Genomic DNA, 20,228 nt, shown 5'->3' on the forward strand with positions numbered 1-20,228 from the left:
GTTGACTTACAGAATTACTTGCTGGTTATTTGTCTTCCTTGCTAGGTCAATATGCTTAAACATCTCAACAAAGCCAAATAGTATTTCATATGCTGAAAAGTAATCACAGAACTTCTTGAAAAAATTCATACTGCTGCTTATCTGTGAAGTGCAAACCTGATGAGAATGGGCATAGAAAGAATAGCTCTCAAATAGAGCTACAAGATATTACAGAGTACACACACACGCGCACACACACACACACACTGTTCTCATGTTGCTTTTATTAAGCACTGATTGGGGGTTATTTTGTTCCATATTTAAATGTAAAAGGCAAGAAAAGTTACAGAAACTTTTTAAAGAAATTCCTTTGATGTCTATATGGATACATTTGAAAATTATGAGGGACCATGTTATTTCCACAACTCTTGTCAATTCTATAAAAGAGACTAAGTAAACCTGTTTCTGCATTTACTGGTTACAAAGATGAGAATCTTTGCTCCATCTTCTGTAGTTCCTCTTAGTAGTGTTATTTATTGAATACTTTCTGTGCTTTCCCCCCAGTGTTACATTTTAACTATCTAAGATGTAATAACTCAAAATGCTGGCAACATTGGCCCTGGAGTTCAGATTCTACTACCAAGGATTTTGCAAGCCCTTGGGCAAGTAATTAAACATGCTGTTCCTTAGTTTCTTCACCATGAAGAAACTTTGAGTTGATTCCAACTCTACAGTATATATAAACAATATATGTTTTAGTTATTATTATAATTGCTGTCCTAAACCAATATACTGGCAAAGGTAAACAGAGAAAGACAGGACGATCCTTCTCAAGATGGACTGATACAGAGACTGCAATGATGAACTTGAGTATAAATCATGACAACAGCACAGGATAGGAAAAGGTTTGCAGCTGTTCATCATAAGGTTGCTATGAATTGTAGTCAACTCAATGGCACCTAATACAACATTATAATAACTTGAATTTGAGATATTAAGGAACCAAGACTTGATAATTTACAGTACCTCCAAGGATAAAGGTTAATGAGTGAGGTTTGAATATAGGTTCATCTTCGATTGAATATTAAGTAACTTCTTTGGAAAGGCTAAAAAAGGGCAAGCAGCAATACCCACCATGTCATGGTGGTAATTCACCATATAACCTATAGCTCACATTTACTCCATGAAACCAACCTTTCTTGGAATGTAAAAAAATTGAACTTCCACCTCAATTATTCCAGAAAAATAGAACCCTTCATTATTGCATGAGACAGAATACTGATTTACTTATGCTTGGTTTCCACCTCATAATACAACTTTGTGTATCTAAGTCACATGAAAGTGGTGGTTGTGTACCTAAGTCACATGAAGGAAGGTTGGATAAATAAAAACCAAATAGCATACTGACGACCTTACCAAGGTAGTATGTGAAAGCATCTAGAAAAGTAGTATTCACAATGTGGGAAATGATAAACCATATTTAGCTAAAATAATGAAAATATTTAAAAGGCAAAATTGCTTTAAGATTATTCCCATTAGCTTGTACATTATATTTTTAACCCTTTCCCTCTAATGCATGGGCTCTCTGATAGAAAGTCCATAGAGCATTGTGCTGTTAACACAAAGCAGTGGTCCTCGGGTGGTTTGGATACATCAGCATCTCCAAGTGGACAATATTCTTCCATGTGATTTTTCAGCCTCTAAAAAATTTTCTGACATTTATCTATACGTGAGTTCTAACTCGATGGTAATGAACTGAGTTGAGTCTGGGTTATTTCCTTAACTGGGCAACTGGGCACACATTCATAGTCCTAAATTAGAAGGCCCTCTATGAGGTGGATTGATTCAGTGACTGGGGTAATCGGGATGGGTGTATCGGAGATGGTGTGATTGGCACAGGACAGAGCAGAGTTTAGGGCTGTTGTACATAGGGGCGCTATGAGTCACAAGCGACTCAATGGCCCATAACAACAACAACAACATTTGTTTTCCAACTGTTTTGATGGACAGATTGAAACCTAACCCATGAAGCTCAGATTTCCTGAAGGACTACAAAGAGCTTTATCACATCAGTCATAACATCGAACCTAAAAACAACAATAACACAAAAAAACAACCAACCAAACCCTGACACATTAACAATTTTATTCCATTTGAATCCAAAAATCAATATTTGTGGTAAATAGCAGTCAAGAAATCAAAAGATCTGTTGAACTGATAAAACTTACTGCCAAGGAGTTGTAGTGTTGACAAAGGATGCTGAATATCCTGTGGACTACCAAAAAGAACAAACAAATATGTTTTAGAGGAATAGAAATCAAAGTGCTCTGCAGAAGCAAGAACAGTGAAACTACATCTCACATACTTTGGGCACATTGAGAGGAGAAGCTACTACTTGGAAAACAACATTATACTAGGATAGGCAGCTGGTCAAAGAGAGGAAAACTCTCAACAAGATGGATTGACAGAGTGACTGTTAACAATGGCCTTGAACATGGCAGATATGGTAAGAATGATACACAATAGGACAAGGTTCTGATCTGTTGCTCAGAGGTTCATTATAAGTCATAGTTGACTCTGTGGCACATAAAAGCAACAACCAAATATCACATCAGGAGGTGTGGCTCTGTTCTCTGACCACAGGGTAGAAATCCAGGATAAAGAACAGGGATCATTTTAACTCCAAAATATTAAAAAAAAAAAGAAAAACCAAACCAAAAAACCCCACAAAAACAAAAAACCAAACCCAACTGGTGTTGAGTCAGTTCTGCTCATAACAACAATCACAGCTCTTGATGAGACTGAACCTGAACAAGTTAGCATCACAGTATGTGTTATCTCAGTTGAAGAAATACTCTGATAGTGGATACTCTGAGAGTCATTGTTGTCCCTTCTCCATTTCTCAATCACAGTTATCAACTGTGCCTCACTGTACAATCCTTGGGATTTTTCACCTCCATTGATCTGTCTTATCCTTCACACTATGGCTTTTAATCAGGCATTTTTATCACTTTCTTTTACCACTAAAATTGTCACTAATTGATCTCGTTTATTTCTGTTGCGCCTGCTCAAATTAATTTTCAGCAAAACTATATCCTTCCAAAAGGCAGTTTACATTTTATCAGTCCATTAATTAAAATCCTTTAGTGGCAACCCATACTCAACAAATTAGGCCTAAGTTCCCAATTTTACTCCTCTGGGATCACTTACTCTGGCTCCCTTCTTTAAATTTCATACTTCATCAGCACCAAACTATATATAGTTACACATAAACATCTCTACATTTAGGCTCTTGTTCTGTCTACTTAAGAGTATTATCTATGAGTCAAATACGGCCTATCTTCTGTCTCTGTATAATCTTTGAGCAAAGGATAATTCCATTTTTATTCTTTGTCAAGAAAAGAGAAATCACAAAGAAGAATATGGGCTAGAGATCTTTTATATATTATATGTGGACCTTTACTGTTGGAGTCCTTTCAAAAAAATGTTTCAGCCCTTTACCCATACTACCTTTTTCCTCTACCCTATATAAATCCCTTTTTAAACCCCAAGGTAATTTGAGGTTGCTGTGATGCTGAACGCTGTGCCTTTGGTGTGTCAAATGCCATAATAGTTACCCATAATGGACAGTATTTGGTGGAGCTCTCAGATTAAGATAGTCTTGGAAGCAGGAGTAGAAACCACTTACTAAATAACATGCCTCTGGAAACGCTATGAACTTAGAGAAACAACAATAGTTATAGAAAGGGTAGAGGATTTCTGTTCATGGGGTCACTATGAGACGTACTTGACAGCACTTAACAACAACAACAATAATAACATATAAATCTCTAGTTATAATTTAATACAAACTTAATATCCAAATAATCTCTCAGAAGTTCTTTTGTGGAATTCCATTCTCAAGCTTAATTTAAAAATATGTTTGTGCTCTCATGATACCCAGAAAACAGGTTTGGCCATTAAACCTACCCATTGTATTACAGTTGTCTGTATTTTCCACAGGAATGTAAGTTATGCATCATGAAGTCTTTTAATCCACAAAATGTATCTTAATCACATAGCAAATGTTTATGAAATGAATGAATTCTGCATGTAATCATTACTACTGACTTCATAAGCCATCAGAGCAATTTAAATGGCAGGCGCTCTCCATGGTGCTGAAGGCTCTTTGTCAATGGCTCCTCCATGAGATGCCCAAAATATTCTCTTTTATGCTCCACGATTTATGTACATCAGCCTCTGAAACAGCTGTTCACACACTTCCATTACTATTTCTTGGAGTTCACTATAGAAGATGTGAGTCCTCTATGGTCCTTTCTTCCCTTGCCTTGACGATAGCAGAGGCCAACATGCTGAGATGGCACAGCACTCCCAGAAGGAAATGTCCTTTGTTGGTTAGCCCTGGCCTGGAAGACGCTACCCTGGAGAATCATCTCACTCATATCAGACTGTCTAGTTGGGGTGAGATTTGGTGCCAATTTGTTATCATAACACAACTGGACTTTACTGATTAAATCACCCTTTCAAAAGAACTTATGACAATTTACTTACATCTATTCCTATAAGGAGGTTATACGTTTCTTGAAAGAAATAGTTAGGTCTTAATAATCAATAAGTTGTTTGCTTATTAAAGGAAAAGATTTATAAGACTGCCTTTTTTCTGTTTTCCATGGTATTCCTTACTTTCAATAAAAAAACAAGAATCTTCTTATTATATAGCTCTCAAAGGAAAACCCTGATGAGTTCTGTCTGCCTAACAATAAAGGACTCTAAAGACAAATTTCCTGGGTTCAATTCCAGTTCCACCAAATGTCATATATTTTTAGATAAATTGTAAGAGTCTGTTTCCTCAACTGTGACTTACAGAAAATACTAATATCATTTCACTGGGTTACACAATTAATGTACATAATGTATGTAACATTGTCAAGGCATCTTTTCAAGCAAATTCATCATTATTTTCTTACTAAATTATATAATAAATTAAAAAATAGTAAGATCCATTACAGAGACTGTTTAAATGAGCTTAACATCAGAATGATCAATATTACAAGCATTTTATCTCCAAATCATGGCAGTAAATGCTTTACCCTAGGAAAGCATTCACACTTAATGAATAAACTCTGATGATGAAATTAATTGCATCATATTTTTCGCAGTTCATCTGATTCTAAATAGTGCCTTCATAATAGAAATACATATTTTAAAAGAAGATAAATCACAGGGGAAAATAGTTATTAAACATGTTGTATATTATGTCTGCTTCAGTTATATTAAAATTCACACCATCAGGTAATTATCTGACTACTAAATCAGAAAAATGAATATTGTACACACCTTTAGGCTAAAATATTGCAAATTTATCCTTTAAAAACCCTAAGTTCTTACTTAGAATATACTAGGAAAGGAAAAACAGAAAAAGTTCAAGTCTTTCAAAAACTGTTATAATGTATTAAGTTGAAGTAAAGCTCATGCAGTATATCGATTTGACTGAAAAATTATATTAGCAGCATTGAATATATATGCACTTGTTACTGTTGTTAAGTGCTCTTGAGTCTGTTATGACTCATAGCAACCCTATGACTGCAGATCGGAATCCTGTCCGATCCTGGGCAATCCAATCCTATGTTCATCCTTATCATCTCTGATGTGTCTCATTTCATTGCTGCAGTCACTGGGTCAGATCATCTCATTGAGGGTCTTCTCTCTCTTGCTGACTTTGTACTCCATGCTTGATGTCCCCTTTCCAAGGACCAGCATCTCCTAACAAGACGCCCCAGGTAAGTGAGATGAAGCTTCACCGTCCTTGACTCTATGGAGCACTTCAACTGCATTTTCTCCAAGACATATGTGTTTACTCTTCAGGCAATCCTAAAAAAAAAAAAAAGCCCCCCAACCCTCTACAAATATCAACCTATTTCCTAAATACAAAAGTAATTTTGTTTTTACCTTGTAATTTTTATTTATTTACCAATAAATTATCTCTCTGAACTGACTGTTTGAAGTTTTTTAGTTTTCATTCAAATTCCACCATTCCATTTATGAACCCAAATGATTTTTATTCTTACTGTAGTACTTATTTTAGATTTTATGTAAGACTGAAAACTTGACTAGTTCCAATTTCTAGTGACCCTAACGTTGTTGCTGTTGAGTGCCATCGAGTCGAGACTGACTCATAGTGATTCTGTGAAGAAAAGGTCTGAAGCTTCTCTACAACTGTCATCATTTATCAGAGTTCACAGTTTCTGGAGGCATGTTTTTAGTTAGTGGTTGCCACTCCTGTTGGCAATTAAGAACTTAACCACTGAATTGCCAAGAATTCCATGTCAAATTCCAACATACTCCCATCAATGCAGTGTTCCCACTCACAGGGACCCATGGTCAAATTTCCAAGATTGCAACAGGAGATTTCTCATCTTTCTCCATCAGAGTTTCTGGTAGATTCACACCATGAGAGGCATGCATCCTCTGGGGCAGCATTAAATGCCTACAGATTACACCACCAGAGCGCTCTCCTTTTACATAGACTATATTCTTTAAATGTAAAATTATAGTCCTTTTTGGTATGTTATTGACAAATTTTATATAATTTTCAGTTCATATTAGTAGAAGAAAAAAAATTTAACTTTCAATTTAGAAGTTTGTTACTTAGAGCTTTTAACAAAAAGGAATCACCCAGATATTCATTTAAAGGATGCATTTCCATCTACTCTGTAACACAAGGGGTTGCCATGAATTAACAATTAACAACACCACTTACAGAGGAGAATATGAGGTCCTTTCCCACCATCCATGCCAAATCTTTGTGTTCTATATTGCACAAGGACTAAAATTCTAAGGAGTAAAGATGTCAGTTTCAAGTCTAAGGTATGCCTGATATAAACCATGTTGTTGTTGTCATCGAGCACGACTCATAGCGACCCCATGAACAAACGGCCTGAAGCCCTTCCACCACCATCACCATTTATCAAAGTTCACACAGTTTCCATAGGTATGCTGTTTAGGAAGCGGATGCCATTCCTGATGCCAAGATCGAAGCCATAGTATTTTCAATTGTTTCCTATGCATCTGAAAGTTGGACCATGAATGAGGAAAACCAAAGAAGAATCAATGCCTTTGAACTGTGGTATTGGAGAAGAGTACTGAATACAGCTTGGACTACTAAAAGTACAATCTGGTGCAACATTTTGGTCGCACTATCTTCACGTTGCTCTTGAAGGAAGTGCAGACAAAGTAAAGTGCTCCTTAGAGGCAAAGATAGTGAAACTCATCTCATTTACCTGGAGGAGAGACATTATGTTTGAAAAGGAAAAGGTTCAGCAAGAGAGAAGAAGACCCTTAAAAAGAGGGCCTGCCAGTGACTATGACAAATGGCTTGAGCATAACAGAAATCAGGAGTATGGCGCAGGACAGAGCAAGGTTCAGATCTGCTGTTTACAGAGTCACTAGGGGGCATAGTCAAATCAAAATTATTCAACAAGAGCAATGCAGTATACAAGGTTCATTACCACAAGACTGTACGTATGGAATTCAGACAGTAAAAGTAAATTCATAAATATATATGTTCACACTGCATGTTGTTGTTGTTGTTTAGTGCTGTCGAGTCATAGACGACTCATAGCGACCCTATGAACGAACGGCCTGAGCACTGTTTGTACACAGAGTTTCCGGAGGCAAGCCATTTCGGAAGTGGATGCCGCTCCTGCTTCCAGGCTTGTTTTAGTCGGGAAGCTCCAGCCAACACTGTCCACCATGGATACCCATTACCACGACTGGCACATCACTGTCACAGTCTTCAGCAGCACAGCAACCATGAGTTACCTCTGTACAGCAACACACAGACCAGTGCTATACCACCTAGAAGAATGTTTGACAGGAAAACAATTTGAACCACCTCCTGCCTCAAACCATAGGCCAAGCCTGGCTTGCCTCACTCCTGGGGACAGAGCAAACCTGCACATCAAACACATGCCCGGAAAAGCACTCAACTCCAAAAGCTTGCCACGATTCCTGCACTCACACCACCATGCTCCTTCTGGCATGGAGAAGTTCCCAAGACCCTGGGAGGAGCCACCCAGAAAGAACATGGCCGCCTCACATTGCATGCTGTACAATAAAAAAAAAGCAATGTTTATGAAGATGGCACAGAAGGAGGCAACATTGTATTATGTTACATATAAAATGTCAACACAACAGTAAGTACTAGTAACAACATGCAAGAATTTTACTGATAAGAAGAGAAACTGATATAAACAAAGCAAAACAAAAATATGTGGTGACAGCTGGTATAGAGACTACTAGGTGAAGTCTCACATGTTTTGGATGTATTAGGAGAGGCTATGCCTTGGAAAACGACATTATGCTTGGAAAGGTCAGCAGAGGAGAAATCCATCTTAAGGATGTCAGAGGATAGCACAGAGGTCCCATCTACTATTCATGAGATCATTATGAGTCATACTCAACCAAGTGGCATTTAACAACAACAGGTAGTTGTTATGTGCTGTCAAGTCACTTGAAACTCATAGGGACCCTGTGTACAACAGCTCTCAATCCTCCTCTATCTTGAGCCAATTTCATTGTCTCTGATGCACCTACCCCTATTACCCCAGTAACTGAGTCAATCTATCTCACCCAGCGTCTTCCTCTCTTGTGCTGTCCCTCCACTCTGTCAACAAGTTAGGATAGGAAATAAAGGATTAAAATATTTAAAATGAGAAATCAATCTCACTTGTAATCTTTTCTGAGATGGAGAAGCAGTAAGATTTTTGTTCCTCCCATAGTCAGTAAAGAGATACAAAGAATAATAAGTGATGACAGAAGAATAGAAATAATTTGGATCCATTACTGAACCCTTCAGTACCCTTTAGGGAGCACTGATGGCCTAGTGGTAAAATCTGCACTGCAATCCCAAAGGCACATGGCTCGAATCCACCAGCAGGAGAAGGATGGGCAATCTCCTGCTACCCTAACCTCCCCCATGCAATTAACTGCCTCTAAAACCCACTGGAGGGTCAACTATGGGTTTGTTCTGACTGACAGTACACAACAACTGTACCCTTCAAGGGAACAAGGGTAGCTCAAAGAGTAAAAGAGAGCCTACAATGTGCAAAGCATGTTCCTGACTGGTCTGCTGTGGATTTATAGCCAGTGCTAAAGATGGGATGTTTCTACCAACAAGGTCTGAAGAAGCTATAAGGGTTTTATGCAATGAAGGTGAGTACACAAATACTGATAATAAAAATTATTTAAAGTATCATAACAGAAGTCTAAATTACTGCACTTAGAGATAGCAAATGCATATGGTTGTGAGGAAAAATCAGTATCAGAGCAACATTTAGGACAGATATCGTAAAGATGAAAGCATACTTCAGGTGGGTACATTCCAGGGGAAAAGGAGTGCATGAATGAAGTGGAAAACTGCTGGTCAACTTGAGAGAACTACCAAGAAGTCCAACATAGCTGGAATACAGCAAGGTACACAAATGAGTCCAGAGTGATAGGTCCCTATTGCCTCACTAAAAAAGAATTCTATTCATGCACACATGACAGGAAAGGACCACGAGCTCTAGTGGTTTATATGCAGAGAAGGAAAATCGGTTGTTAGTTGCCACTGAGTCAGCCCTAGCTCACAGAACCAGGACAAAGAAAATGTTGCCTCAACCTGTATCTGCTTCCTTCTCTTGCTATGTCTAAGTTGCTGCCACCGTACACTCTTAGTGTCTTCTAAACCACGGGGTTCATTTTGCAGCCCCACACAGACAATATTCTGTTGTTTTCATTGGTTAATTTTTTTGAAGAATGCCACCAGGCGTTTCTTCTCAGTCTGAGAGTTTTGCTGCAGCCTGTCCACATGGGCAACCTTGCTAGAATCTGAAATAACAGTGACATTGCTTCCAGCTTCAGAACAACATGGAAGCCATCACAGGACAACAAACGGACAGATGAGTGTTGGACTGAAATGGTGATGACAGGTAATGCTGAGGCTTGCAGAACAAAACTGCAAAGAAGATAGGAAGACAGTGCATGCATGATCACTATCCAAAAAGGTTTGGATTCTTGGTTGAGGAGGAGGGATACTTTGAATTGGTTACTTATGTCTTAAGTGACTGAAGAGGAACAAGAGGAAAAGAAGACGCTCTTACTCTCTGAGAAATATGTTCGCAACAAGTAAAATATACAAGCATGTCTTCTGTTCTATAAATCAGAGGAAGTATGCTATCAAATATGAACAGAGCTTGAAGACATTATGCTAAGTGGAATAAGTCACTCACAAAAGTATACATACTTTATGACATCACTTACATAAAACTATAAGAAAAGACAAATATAGAGAGATGACTGAGCTGCCCACTCAAAGGCACGTGGTTCAAATCCATCAGAGGCTCTACAGGAGAAAGATGGGCATTGTCCTCCCATGTGATTTACTGCCTTTGAAAACCCACTGGAGGATCAGTTATCAGTTGGTTCTGGCTCAATGGGACATAACAGTATCAATAGGGTAAGAGAGGGGGCTCCACTGATGCACTCACTCTACAGCAAGTCATCCTACTAATCAAAAGGCTATGTGTCTCTGGCAGCTCAAATACACCAGCAGCTCCACAAGAGAAAGATTCAAAATCTCCTGTTTTGATTTACAGCCTTGGAAACCCGACAGAAGATTGTTATGACCCAAAACAGTTTCAACCACATGAGTAAGGTGCAGGAGGGCAGAGGGTGGAAAGATTAACAATTGTACAAAAATCATGTTGACTGAAGGTCAACCATTTTCTGTAAAGAGTTAAGGGTGGAAAGATTAACAATTGTACAAAAATCATGTTGACTGAAGGTCAACCATTTTCTGTAAAGAGTTAAATTGACAAAAAGTTAGATATTTACAAGGAGCTCTGGTGCTCTAGTGGCAAGAAGCTGTACTGCAATCCCAGAAGCATATGGTTCAAATCCACCAGATGCTCTGCTGGAGAAGGAGAGGCAATCTCCTCCTGTACCAGTCAGATATGATTTGATGGTACACACAAAAAATAATAAAATTTAAAAAGTTAGATATTTGCAATAAATTGTAGAGAAATTTCTAGCATTGCAATTGGAAAGTGAGTCAGTACAATTGTTAGAAAGGAATACATACTCTAAAGAAAATTAGGTCATGGCCACCCAGATGTATTTTCTTAATACTGAAAATCAATGGTGAGTTAAACCTTGTAAGACTGTCTAAGCATTTACAGTATAATGATCATTACATTTATCATGTGAATAGAGCCTTCAAATAGGAATCAGGAATTGCCCCTAGCATAGGTGAACAGCACACTATCAGAGTTTGGTCTTTACCCACTTAATTACATACAACCTCCAACATATGTTACATATTAGCCAGGCAGAGTTTAATAAGGTTATTTATAAAGATTTCACAAAAGGTGAATCAAGACTTCTTTCGGTTCTATAAAATGAGCACATAACTACATTGTTGTTGTTTTTGTTGTTGAGTACCACTGAGTCAGAATCAACCCATAGCTGACCCTTCAGAGGGTTTTCAGAGGCAGTTAATCACACAGGCAGAGATGGTCCAGCCTTCTCCTGCAGAGCAGCTGGTGGATTCAAAGTGTATGCCTCCAGGATTGTAGTGCTGTTTCTTACTACTAGACCACCAGACTCCCACTATACAGACTATCAATAATAGCGACTCTAAGAACAAAAGGCCTGAAGCCCCTCTGCAACTATCTCCATTTATCAAAGTTTACAGAGTTTCCAGAAGCATGTTGTTTAGGAAGTGGATGCCACTCCTGCTTCCATCAATAATGGCAGATGTGCAATTCTTTTCTTAAAAAGAAGCATTCACTTCATGAAAGACTGGGATTGCAAAAAGCCCATCCCTGCAGTCCAGTTTTTAGAAAAAGCCAAGTCGGTCTCTTCCAGGCAGGTTTTCCTTTCCATCCAATTGACTGGGCCACAAACAGCCTCACTTGGATGTGCAGGGATTTACAAACACCAATACCAATTAGAAGAAACAGGATTTGCACACGTAAAAACCTGCCCTGAGAGCTGAGAATTCACCTTCTAATTCACAGCACTGCCCCTCGAGGCTCAGCACCGTTCTTTCTACATATGGTGAGTGTGAGGATGCGTGTTCCCAGTGCACCAGGTGGGAGGTGCGAGCTCACAGCCAGGGAGGCTGAGCAGATGATTTACAGCTGCCGTCTAAGCACTCCTTAGAGAACCGCCAAGCAGTGCACTAAACGCTGCAAATCAGGCAAATGCAGTCGTGGCAAGCAGGCTTGGCATTTAACAACAGAAATAAAATATGCTAATCAGTTGTTCTACTCCAGAAAAACAAGCCACCAGGGAAAGAGGAAGAAAAGCCACATCTTCAGGCTTTGCAGCGGGTTTTCTTATTAATTCTTCTTACATTTTTCTCTGGCTGCTACTTCACTGATCTTTCTATCCCATTTATAGCATTGCAAAAAAAGGGGGGGGGATTAAAATTCATTCCATAGAGACAATTCTGACACACAGCAACCTTCAATCACGTTTCCAAGTCTGTAAATTCTCCTAACAGCAGATTCCCATCCTTCTCCCACAGAGCAGCTGGTGGATGCAAACCACTGACCTTTCCATGAACACACAAACTCACACACTCACTTGTTGTTGAGTTGTGCTCAACTTAAGTTTTCAAAGCTGTACACAGTAACAGGATGAAACTGCTCATCTTTCTTGAGCAAGTGGGTAGATTTGAACCACCAGAGTTGAAAAGCCTTAAGGTTAGTAGGACAACATGCTACGGATTACACCACCAGAACTCCATTGATGTTGGTATGTGCCATCCAGTTACCTGCGACTCATAGCAACACAATACAACACAATACAATACAATACAATACAATACAATTCAATACAATACAATACAATACAATACAATACAATACAATACAATACAATACAATACCTCTGAAGCTTGCCCTGTCCTGAGCCAGTCTCACTGACTCAAACATACCTACGGCCTCACTGTCCTAGTTACTGTATCAATCCATCTAATCCCGAGTCTTCCTCTCCTGTGCAATCCCTCCACCCTTTCGAGCATGATGTGCTCCAAGGATCGGTTCCTGCTGGCCACATGCCCAAGCTACGTGAGACAGAGCTTCAAAATCCTAGCCTCCAAGGAGAGACTCAAACTCCTTTAGATGCCCATAAACTCAAAAGTCAAACTCGTTGGTGCAGAATTGGTTTTAACTCATAGCAAGTTTCAGAGATGGTAAACGGGGGCCTATGAAACGGGAGATGGGAGGAGACTGCCCTTCCTGATCCGTCGAGTCACTAGTGGATCCCAACTGCCAAAAAACATGGTAACTGGGTTTGCGGCATAACTTGCTCTGGGTTACACCACTCCCTCACTACATTCATTGTTGCTGTTATGTGCCCCCCTTCAGTAGGTTTCCAGAGGCTATCAATGGCCCGAGAGGAGCTGTCCGTCTTCCTCCCCCTGAGCAGCTGAGAGATGCCAATCCTGGGCCTCCGGGTTGGCAGCACAGGTCCTTATCACTAGGCCACCGGAGCTACTTTCATTATGCTTGTTGTTGTGTGAACCATTGAGTCAGAACGGACACATAGCTGACCCTCCAGTGGACATTTAGAGGGAAGAAATCACACCAGAAGGAACTGGTGGGTATGAATCACTTTGAGTTTGCAGTATAAGTCCTTACCACTAGGCACCAGAGCTCACAACACTCTTGTTGTGGTGGTGGTGGTCGTGTACCATTCGAGGTGGAACCAACCCATAGCTGACCTTCCAGAAGGTTTTCAGAGACCGTACATCATACAGGAGTAAACTGCCCATCTTTCTCCCACAGAGCATCTGGTGAATTTGAACGACAAACCTATGCTTATAGTATTGCTTTATCCAACCAATCAGTTGCTGTTAAGTGGGACTAGTTCATCGCAATACAATATATGTCACAGTAGAACTGAGCTCCATAAGGCTTTCAATGGATGACTATTTGGAAGGACACTGATATGTATTAACCATTGGCACTACCCAAGCACCCCTTTAAGCAATAAATCCTTTAAAGATCCTTTCATAAATGTTCATATATCCTTATGTAACATCTCCATATTACGTGTTGCTGTTGTTAGGTGCCATCAAGTTGAGTACAATTCATAAAGACCTTATAAACAACAGATCTCACACTGTCCTATGCCATCCTCACAAATCTCTGACACACTTGAACCCATTGCTGCACAGCAGAGTGATTAAATACACTGAGGCTGGTGTCAGAAGTGTGGGTTCAAATCCTGCCTCTGTCATTTAGTTGAACGACCAAGGTCAGGCTACATAAACTTGCTGGCCTTATCCATGTACTGGGGATTATAAGAATATGGACTTAATAGAATGGTTTAAAATATTAAATGAGTTAGCATAAATAAAATCCTGTGAAAAGTACCTGACATATCACAAATGCTCACTAATATCACATGCAAACAAAATCTTGCTGAAAATTGTACAAAAATGACTAGGATAGAAAATCAGCAGAGGACTACCAAAAATACAAGCTGGTTTATCATTACCAATGTCAGGTGGATCTTGACTGAAAGTAGAGAGTTCCAAAAGGATGTCCATTTGTGTTTTATCAACTAAACAGAGGCATTTGATGTGGAGGACACCATAAGTTGTGGCTAGTACTGAAAATTTCAGAATGAGAATCCCAGAACACTTGATGGTACTCATGTGAAACCTAGACCTAGACAGGAAGCTGTTGTACCAACAGAGCAAGGAAACACTGCATGGTTCAAAATCAAGAAAGGAGCGCATCAGAGATGTATACTTTCTCCATACCTTTTATATCTCTAGGTAGAACAAATCAATCGGAGGCTGGATTTTATGAAGAAGAATGTAGCATCAGGATTGGACGAAGACTCATCAACAACCTGTATGACACAGCCTTGCTCACTGAAACTGAGGACTTGAAGCATTTGTAGTAGAACACACCCAGGACTGCAGTCTCCGATATGGATCGCATGTCAAAATCAAGAAAACAAAGATTCTCATCACTGGGCCAACTGGCAGAATCATGATAGACGGAGAAAAGACTGAGGTTGTTAACAATTTCATCTTGTTCAGATCCACAATCAATATTCTTGGCACTAGCCTCAGGAAATCTAAAGACAAGTTGCTTTAGAGAAGTCCACTGTCAGGGAGTTCTCCAGAGAGCTAAAGAGCAATGATGTCAGTCTAAAGCCTAAGGTGTGCCTGATCCAGGCCATGGTTTTCTCAATTGCTTCCTATGCATCAGAGAGTTGGACAATAATTAAGGATGACAGAAGAAGAACTGATTACTTTGAGTTGTGGTGGTAGAAAGGAGTACTGAACATACAATGGACTGCCAAGAGAATGAAAAAGATCTTTTCTATAGGGGGAGAAACCAGGTTGCTCTTTGGAGTCAAGGATTTTGGAACTCTATTTATTTTGGGCATGATGCCAGGAGGAACCAGTCCCTGGAGAAGGACATAATGCTTGGAAGAGTGGAGGGTCAGCACAGGAGAGGAAGACCCCAGATGAGACAGACTGACACGGTGACTGTGGCAATGTGGAAGATGTGTCAGACATCATGAGATGCCTCAGTATAAGGCAGAGCTCAGAGCTACGGTTCATAGGGTCACATGAGTCATAGTGAATTCAATGGCACATAACAACAACAACGACAACATTAGCTACTGTAACGCAACATACAGTCTGTTCAGCTTTGACATACAGTACAATTTCTAATTAACATAGCTTTACAAAAAGAGTATTGATTAAACCAAATACTTCTGTGGTTTTAAAGATGGGGCTAGGGATTAGAAATCTTCAAAAATAAAACAGTTTTTCATAGAGGAATTTCAGTATGCACACTTGTTTGTCCATTTGGAGTTGTAAGTACATTGTTACAAACACTACGTATCACTGGGGAAATCTAGCGTTTGATTATACTTAGCATATTCACAAGAGCTATTTTCTCACAGATCTTCACAGCACTATCATTAGTGTAGCCCTTATTACACATCTTTACTTCATCACCTCAATTATCCATCACTTTAATAAACAAAACCCAATGACACTCCATAGTACAGCCGTGATACTCAACAGCTTTTAATCTTTATCATAACAAGTGTTGACAAGGTAATGAAAATATCATTTACTAATTAAGTGACCCTATTATGTCCAACTGGCCTTAGAAATGAATGTCAACCTGAAGACAGGACTGTTGAGAGGACCCCCACAACAGAACATGTAAAATAACTCCTGTTCTTCATGAAAATGGACTTATCATTTAGCAAACATTTTATTTTCAGTTTGGAGGAGTGAACAAAGCAACCTGGTGGATGAATAGAAATAATGAAGAAGAACTTAAAGAAAGTATCAGAAAAACATCATAATTTAAAAAATCATTCCTTTAATGCATTTTTGCATAAAGGTGAAGTCAAAATTACTGCAAGAATGGCCACTTCAATTTACCCTAGGTCCCTGTACATTTCATGTCATTTATGATTCCATATTTAATTTTGTTAATACTGCATTCAAAGGCATGCAGTTAGAATCTACAAACTGTTTCTGGGGAGGAAGATGGGTAATCTTCTTCCATTCCATTTACTGCCTCTGAAAACCAACTGGATGATTTGCTACCAGTCAGTTTTGACTCAACAGCACAAAATGAGAGTGATAAGAAACAACACTAATTAAATAGATCTATCTGATGGCTCAGTGGTAAGGACTTGCACTGCCAATAGAAAGGCACATGGCTCAAGTCCACCAGTTGCTCCACAAGAGAAAGATGGGTAATCAGCCCTCATGCAATTTACTGTCTCTGAAAACCTACTGGAGAACAGGGTGTGAGGGTCAGCTTTGAGTCAGTTCTGATTTGAGAGCACATAACTATTAGTGGCATGGAGTTGTACTACTAATTCAACAGTGCTGCTTCTCTGGGGGCTCAAATCCACCAGCGGCTCCCTGAGAGAAAGAGGGCAATCTCCTCCCACACTATTTACAGTCTCTGAAAACTTGCTGTAGGGTCAGCTACACCTCAATTCTGACTCTTGCCAATGAGTGAGTGAGTGAATGCTGCATTGCAGTTGTTGTTTATGTTACATCAAGTCGATTACAACTCATAGCATCAATACGAACGCAACTCTTGCCTTCTCCTCAGCCAACCTCACCATCTTTAACATTCGTGACCTAATGATCTTCCCCTCCTGTGCCGACCCTCTACCCTTCCAAGCTTGATGTCCTTCTCCAAAGACTAGCCCCTCGTGATAGCATGCCCAATACTTCATTAAGTATAATATTACTTGGATTTTTTTAATAAAAACCAGGACACACACAGTAACTAATTTCCATTGCTTCAACTCAGAGACATCTGAATTATTCTTCACAAAAATCTAGAATTATACATATAACTTAACTTTTATATAAAAAAATCATCTTTGTTTGCCATCCACTCACTGAGTAAAGGAGATCCACCAACATAAGACACACAAACTACTTTAGAGTTTTACAAATGTGGACATCGACAATTACTTCCCCACGAAGAAAATGTCAAACTTATGTAAGTGAACTATTACATGGCAGCCTCTAAAGGGTTTAGCACAATTATTTGTTTTATTGGCTTTAAACATGAAGCTTTGTCACAATAAACTGAATTGTGCATATATTATCCATCATAACTATAAATGGAAATTTTAATATTTCCCAGCTGTTTCTATCAATAGCAGTAGGTAATGAATGACAAGACTAAAAAAAATAAATAAATAATAGCTTTATACTCAACCTTTCAAAACACTTAGTATTCATCATCTCATGAAATTTGTGAGGCAAATACATTAACACTTTTTTAGTCTCTAAGGTATCAAGGTATTTACGTTTTTATTTTAATTATAATGTGTAGAAAGCCAATTATTATATGGAGTAAGTCAGGGAATGGGATCACACAGCTTTATGGGTCCTTGGACAGTAATGAAAATAGAATGTTTAGATGCAGGAAAGCATGTAATGAGGAAGAATATGTTGAAGAACTCTCTCGAATGGGGAGAGAGTCTCATTAGAACACAAGTAATAACAGTAAGAGCTATCATTTTTGCTGGTTATCTCAGGACTGGCAGTATGTTTTCAATAAATTCTCACTTCATCCCTAGGAGGTGGCAGCAGGAGTACGTGAGAGGCTCCACTGGCTTGAGAAGGCTGACTGTGGATATCTCTTGCCAAGTCTGACTTCAGCAATACCATATTCAAAATGAAAAACTCACACTCAATGCCATCAAGTCAGAACCAACTCACAGACGACACTCCACTGGATTTTGGAGGCTAATCTGCACAGGAGGAAATGGCCTATATTCCTCCCTCAGAGCAGCTGATGTATTCGAACTGTCAGAGTCACAACCTTTGGGTTAGCAGGTCACTATGGACCACGCCTCCAAAGCGGCCTGTATTCAGCTCAACTCACTGCTGGCCAGCTGGAACCAGCTCATCACTGGTCCTAATTTGCGAACTCTTAAAAATGAAAATATTTGAAGAAATTTGATGTTCTACAAGTGCTTAAAGTCCTCCTCACTTTCAGCAAGCATAGCTGTCATCTGCATGATACAGGTTACTGACGAATTTTCTGATCTTGATGTTATTTTCTTAAGAGAGTCAAGCTTTCCTTGAATAATTTGTTTACCATACAGACTGAATAGGTATGGAGAGAATGCAACCCTAATACACTCCCTTCTTAAATTTAAACCATTTGCAATTACTTGCTGTGAATCCAAGAGCTGGACAATGACTAAGGATGATAGAAGGAAGATTGATGCCTTTGAGTTGCGGTGCTGGAGAAGAGTGTTGAGCATATCATGGACTCTCGAGAACAAACAGGTCTTAGAAGGTGAAACAAGGCTGTTCCTTGGAGGAAAGGATTCTGGAGCTCTATCTTACAAACTTTGGATGTGGCCAGGAGGAACCAGTCCTTGGAGAGGGACATCTTGCTTGGAAAGGTGGAGGGACAGCACAAGAAAGGAAGACCCAGGATGAAATGGATTGATTCAGGAACTGGAGAAATGGGATTAATTAAGTTTCTCACAGATGATGAGATTGGCTCAGGATAGTGCAAGTTTCAGAGCTAGTGTACATAGGGTCGCTATGAGTCACAGGTGACTCGATGATACATAACAAACTGTGTTCCCTTGCTGTTTGCACAGCAACCTCCTGGCCTATGTATAGGTTTCACATAAACACAATTAGGAGCTCTGGGATTTCCATTCTTAATCTTAGCCATAACTATTAGCAACCACCCACTCAAATGCCTTTGCATAGTAAAAAATATTTAAATGGCATTCTTCTGGTATTCTTTACTTTCAACCAGAATCCATCTGGCATAGGTAATTATATCCCAATGGTAATGATGGCAATGAAGGAGCCAATGGTAATGGAAGAGGAAGTGGAAGCTGCATTGAAGGCACTGGCAAAAAATAAGGTCCCAGGAATTGACTGGATGCCAAGTGACTTGTTTCAACCAGGAGATGCAGCCCTGAATGCACTCACCAGTCTATGCCAAGAAATTTGGAGGACAGTTGTCTGGCCAATGGATAGAAGAGGTTCATATTTGTACCCATTTCCAAAGAAGGTGATTGACAGAGTGTAGAAACTATCAAACAATATAATTATTATCTCATGCAAGCAAAAGAACTGCTGTAGAGTATTAAAAAATGGCTAGAACCATACATAGATAGAGAATTGCCAGAAGAAAAACATCTGTGCTTGATCTTTTCTTTCCCTCAAACTGTCACAGTACCTTCCCACCTTTATTGGCCTTAAAGGACTACATGGAGTCAAAGAGAAAGTCTGTTCACATCAACATTTATTGGGAATGAGAGGATCTATCAGGCTAACAGTTAGTGAGCTAAAAACAGCCCAACTACAGATAGAATAAAGGAAGAAAACTTTAACACCTCACTATGAACACTGCACTGTAGGTGAAAGAAAGGATGATCTGAAAGGAATGGATGGATGATTAGGCATTATAAACAACTTCACTCATCATTAAAATAGCAAATCTCAGAAAAAAAGGGGGGGACCAGCAATGCAGACTACCAATAACAATATCCTTGACAATTACGAGGAAGAGATTAATCATTTTAGTGAAATGCTTAAGATCTCTATGAACGTGAAAATATACAAAAATAAACACAAAAGGAATTCTTATAGCTGTTACTGTCTTTACACAGAAGGCAACCTTCCACATGCACCACATTAATAA

At 39.2% G+C, this 20,228-nt stretch overlaps 1 protein-coding gene across 2 annotated transcripts in view; it reads right to left on the reverse strand.

Moving 5' to 3' along the window:
• The window catches only part of RELN (reelin), a 633,193-nt gene that overhangs the window by 470,352 nt on the left and 142,613 nt on the right, over positions 1-20,228 (reverse strand). The window lies entirely within an intron of this gene.

This window comes from Elephantulus edwardii, unplaced genomic scaffold, assembly GCF_000299155.1.
Source record: "Elephantulus edwardii isolate Elephantulus edwardi_28Jun2011 unplaced genomic scaffold, EleEdw1.0 scaffold00022, whole genome shotgun sequence".
Classification (NCBI taxonomy): Eukaryota; Metazoa; Chordata; class Mammalia; order Macroscelidea; family Macroscelididae; genus Elephantulus; species Elephantulus edwardii.